The sequence below is a fragment of the Fragaria vesca genome, linkage group LG6 (assembly GCF_000184155.1).
Source record: "Fragaria vesca subsp. vesca linkage group LG6, FraVesHawaii_1.0, whole genome shotgun sequence".
Lineage (NCBI taxonomy): Eukaryota > Viridiplantae > Streptophyta > Magnoliopsida > Rosales > Rosaceae > Fragaria > Fragaria vesca.
In genome coordinates, this window is record NC_020496.1 from 15,624,984 (window position 1) to 15,631,208 (window position 6,225).

Below are 6,225 nucleotides of genomic sequence, written 5' to 3' on the forward strand. Positions count from 1 at the left end.
CTTTAGTTTTGATCTTGCATATCATATTGTCAAATACTGCATCTTTATCATGACATGTTTTTATCGAATAACTAGCTATCTATGTTTAATAGCTACTATACTTCTACAGTTGTGCTCTTGTGAATTTTGAAAACTTGTATTGGTGATTTAGAGTTGAGATATAACAATAATCATTTGATTATAAATTGAACGATGATAACCAAAAATTTCTAGCAAAAATTAGACGAAATAATATGTAAAAAGAGGTACCAAATAGTAAATATATATTAATTATATTAAATAACGGAATATTTCATAAATTAAGGGCATTTTAGACAGTTTGGGATGTGTATTAAGTATAATATTGAAATGAAAAAGTTGATAGGTAGTGTATTAAGTAAGGAGTGTGTATTAAGATATTAGGGGTGTGTATTTAAAATTTCTCTAATTAAACCGAGGTATTTCATGACGTGAATAAACAAAGGATCTCTGAGAACTTTTTTTTCTCTTTTTCCGGGTACTTAATTTATACCAAAGGATGATATACCCAGGCAGAGGCGTAGCTAGCCAGCCAGCTAAGGGGCAGAGGGTTTAATTGAACCCTCTCACATTTTAGAAAAGTTTAATTAGTCATAATAAGTATTTGATATTAATGGAATGTAACATAAATTGACCCTTCTCCTCTTTAATATTCTTCAACATTAATGATATTTACGAATTTGTACTAGTAAAATACCCAATCTAATTAATAGAAATCATGTCAAGGGTTTCTTACCTTACTAATTTACATTTCATGTATGATTATTTTTTTTCTTTGCAAATAAGCTAAATGGAAACAACACATTAATATTTACCGTGCATTGACATTATCTCTAAGAAAACAAAACATTCTTTTCAATATTTATCGTGCATGTTCAATTTAAGAATTGATGTAGAACAAAAATTAAGTTTACGTCATTTGTTTGTGTTTTTTTTTTTTAACAAAATTATGTCATTACTAGAGACTAACTGAATATGAATTTAACTTTTTAGTTAATAAAACTTGACCATTCTAAGTGTGAGTTCTGGCTACGCCACTGTATCCAAGTACCCGATTTTCATGCGCTACTTTAGTTTGTTCAAATATCCATTGAAGTGTTTTACGATATAGAGTATTGAGAACATGGAAAGTGGAAATGCTTAGATGGAGTGTGCTACTATGGGGATAAATTTTGTATTTAGAAAGGGAAGTAGTCACAAAAATGGACTAATGTAGCTGTAATTGAGTTTCATCCACGGGTACATATTTTCCCCCCTTTTAATCCTGCATTACATAGCTTAAAAAACTAGGAGGAGTTAGAAAGGTTCTGGAGTGAAAAGCCAATTTTCTTGTATATGCTTTCAATTATATGGGACATACAACTCAGCTAGCCTCTTGGACTACTAGACTACCCGCTTAAGTCTCTACTGCACTGTCCTTGGATATTTCAGGAATTGTTTCTCATCAAAATAAAAAAGTTCAGCAGCTAAAGTATATGAGCACAGAAACACATTCAATAAAAAAAATCAGCAGCTAAAGTATATGAGCACAAAAAAGTTCAGTAGTTAAAAAGATATGCTTCTTGTTTTCTGTTCATATCAATAAACTATTTTTATGACACTAATCTACACAAGTTTAAGCAGGCATTTTTGTTTGTTCAAACTTGCTTAATCTTTCACATCATTCGATTAAATGGACTCTGAAAATTTATACATATTGACCATCGAGTACTTTATGGATATTTAGTCCTACTGGTGCAAGATAATATGCTTTTAACAAACATGTATTTCACTACAGGCTCTAAATACTACTTATGATGGTATATGTTAAATTCCAAAGCTACCATAAATATGATCAGTAATTTAACAGAAATTAGCAAGTCTCGATAATACTTCATTGTGGAGAGGTTAATGACCCTCCTCTCCCTCTCCATAATCTATCTAAGGAATCTGTAAATGTCTTCCTTAACTAGCTTATTATATGATTAAATCTACGATTCTATCCTAGTCAGACTTGAAGCATAGATCCTAAATCAGAAAAATAGTAGGTAATTAACTAAAACTCTATGGACTTGGTGTGTCACTCAATTGGACAACAACAAAGAATATGGTCAAATCACAACTAGTGTTTAGACCACTGTTTTAAAAGAACTAAGAGTTCACTTTTACTTAATGTAAACTAGACAAATGGGATGAAGGTCCCATGCACAAACAGACGCCTGAAACATAGAAACGGACTTTCAACTACTCCAAAGCTGACTGTCAGCACTTTGATGACCAGCATCATCAAACTACAGAGATTGAACATAAGAATGTGGAAGTGAGATTATGGAGACATAGAGACCAGAACTGTTTTAACAGAATGCCCCTATTAAGGTTGAATTACCAAATCCACATGTCCAGACACTTACTTGACCATCAGAGTGTTTTGTGTTGGCAAGTAACTCTAGTAATAAAGATCTTAGAATTAATAACTGTTTCCCTCTTGTATCTGCCATCAAAGCAATATAAACTTCTTTCTAAGTTCTATACTCCATTAAAGCCAGCAACAGTATCACACTCATCAGAAATCTAAGAAAAATAAAGTTATAATGTCTAGGCCTAGCTATTGTCCATATCCTATATTAGTGGTGGTTTCCATTTTTGTGAGACAACAATGAATCCATGATTCATCTTCCTTAAATGCTCTGAAAGAAGCAGAGGTCCTAACCAGTTTCATTCTATTAATGACATTTTCCATCATATCTTCATACTCGAAGAAATTAAAATGAAGATAGTAAGATAAGAAGCCTCTCAAGGTGCTACTAATATTTGTGATATGATTACAGTATGAAGAGATATAGTTTTTGCTGCTTGAATTCATCATTTTGGTATTTAGACTACTTGGGGTTTTATAAAAGAAGATTAAAAGTAGAATTAAATTTAATTTACCCCATTATGATTTAGAGGTGAATTCATGTTAGTCCCTAAACTTTCAATTTCATCAGATTACCCCCGAGCTCTTGTTTTTTTTGGTAATTTAGCTTCTCAACCCCCAAAATGTCATCACACATCATCAAATTTCAACGTCCCAATTAGATGGAGCATGAGTGATAGGAGACGGCAGACAGAAAAACAAGAGCTCGGAGGGTAATCTGATGAAATTGAAAGTTTATGGACTAACATGAATTCACCTCTAAACCACAGTGGGGTAAACTGAATTTAATTCTTAAAAGTATATGTCAGTAATTTATCAATAGTACATACTATGCTAGAGAATATGCACATAATATTATCTAAACATGATAAACATTAATATGAAACTAAAAGCTCACCAGATATATCCATATGAAGATGAATTCGAAGAATGGAGCATTGATTTCATTCGCCTCTCATTTGACAGTGTGTTTCTGATACATCTTGTGAAGCAGGAAGTTTGTCAAGTAAAGGACTGAAGTGCTTGGTGAACAGAGCTTGCAAGGCCTACATCATCACACAAGACATTCTTCATTCCTTCTCCCAAGGTTCCTATCTCACCCCTTATTATTATAAGACGAAGAGCACAACTTTGAGATGCTCTTATTGACTAAGGTGTTCCATCTCATGCATCATCTTCTTATTCAACTCCTAATCCATCAATATCTTTTGGTACGATCCTCTATATCTATTTCAAGTGGCTGATTACTTCAGCAAGAATTGTTGCTTTCTCCATCTGTGTAATTCAGCTCCACAAATAGAATGAACAGAGAAAAATAAAAATTTGAACATTTTGATGAAATCCATTGGAACTGGATATAAAGTCCCTGATTGGTTTTGTATCCCCTTCTAAGGCCCTCATATTTGACTCGGTTATTAGCAACATCTACTTTTCAATTTAGTAACAACCAAAATGTTGTATTGTCCAAACAATAAAAACTTCTTACCTAAATTCATTTTACAAGGGTTTCAAAGATCTTAATTCCAGAAACCTATTTCTGGGTTGTTAAGTATCCCAACACATACTGCAGCTATAAATTAGGCAATGAAAGCATCCCTAACAACACCGACTCACATACACCATTGTACTACATAACTTAGGACAACTTCTTTGTAGCTACCAATTAGTTTATGCCCAGCAAGTGAGCAACAATTCACAGCACAAACTAGAACTCAATTAGTTAATGAAAGACAGAAAGATATTAGATATGTGTACGACTGTTATCAGTTTGTTCACCAAGTTATGTTCCCAGTTCAAATATAAGGTAAATACGAATATCAAGACAAACCTTGCAATCAAGTGTATCAAGAAGCGCGTTGATCCACGCTCGCACTCTGCCTCCCAATGATTCTTTAGAGCTTGAAGGCTTCTCTAAGTTGAGATTTCACCGCCATTACTTCAACCGAGGTGATCGCTATACTGCTAGTTCAACTCCATAGTAGGCTGAGAGAGTAATGGGTATGTATGTAAATTACATAAATAATTAAATATAGGAAGGGGAAGTGGGTGAGGAGCCTCCAGAGTGAAACACCGTCGATCTTTTTTATTTTTATTTTTTTTTATACTTAAAATGATGGCTGAGCGATTACGGAATGACCCCTCTTTGAGATGTTTTCCACAGGTCTCACAAAAAAGAGATGTTTTTCACAAGAAGGACCTCCTCTGACTAGGAGTGTCCTTGCCGTGTTATTCATTCCCTAAAATGAGGATGAAGAAAAAAAATTATTCATTCTTCAAATTTGCAGCAAAGTCTTTATTCTCTAAAATTAAATTATTCACGTGCTCCAACGAGAAGTTTATAAATATAGAATATTTATTGTTATAATAAAATTAATAATTTTTTTTTGTTATAACTAATAATGATGTAGCATATATTATTGTTGTAATAAATGCCGAAATCTTCAAAATAGAGAAGTTGTTGGAGTTGGAGCATAATTTTTTTTGGAGATTTTGGCTTTTGTTTCCTCATTTTAGAGAAATTTTGGGGAATCTGTTGGAGGTGCTTTTACAATACTCGTATCGAATCATATTCTGATTCTACTTTGACTAAAGGACACACAATAAATCATATTTCATTAATTTGATATATTTAGATGCTTTCCACCCAACCACTGTCTTTGACTCCCAACACGGCCTCCACACAAGGTGGATTGTGAACTCATGATCCCACCACCTACACCACGACTAGGCTCGAACCAGAACCAACCGCCAGACACTAGGTCCTATTTAATCTGTCTAACGCCGCCGCCGTAAAGTCGTGTAAAGACATGTCGTCAGACTGGGCATACACAATCTCAGGAAGCCCTAGGGGGTGGAGTTTGCTTGCTTCCTGAGATTGTGTATGCGCCCTTAATCTTTGATGCGAAGGGTTGTAATTATCTTTGCTCATATTTTGGTAGCCGTCTTATTAGAAGACCCAACATTGACTATTGGAATATAAATGAACGAATGAGATTAGAAGTGAGGCAGGAGAGAGTAGGGGCGATATTGGTAGGTATACCGACTTTATTTACCAATACCATGTACCAACCAACTTATGATTGGTAGGCAAAATCCTCTACCAAAACCAACCGCCGAAGTTGGTATACCGACTTAGTTGGTACGGTTGGTAATAGGCCTCTACCAAATTTAGATTGTGGCCCAAAAAATTATATGAAGTGATAAATATAATTTTTTCACAAATATAATGCAATGATAGGTTTGGTCTGGTGGTATCTGGCCATATTTTCCATCAGAGTAGTCATGGTTTCGAAACATACCTCTTACCAAAATTTAAACATTTTATATTTTAATTGTATTTATATCTATAAGATGTTATAAAACACTACATATATTATATATTATACATATATTTTAATTGTCTTTACATATATTATACTTATATGTTGTTTGTAAGAGGTTAGAGGTTCAATTCTCGTTTCCTACATAGATATCAGTGTATTTTTGCATAATTACACATACATGGTTGGTACGGTATACCGATGGTATGAAAATCTCAATACCAAATACCAACCATGTTACCAAGACTGATACGGTACCGTATCAAGCAAGTCGGTTACCAAATTTTTTATATACCAACTAGGTTGATATGGTTGGTACTCGTATGATTGGTTTCGACATGACCCAAATTGCCACCGCTAAAAAGAGCAGCGAACGACGGAATCCTGAAAGATCTTTGCCTTTACGAGTAGTGTAGAGACACGTTAGCCACAAAAACCACACTATAAAACACATGCTCAAACTCTCTGTCGCTCACTTTGCCCTCACTCTCT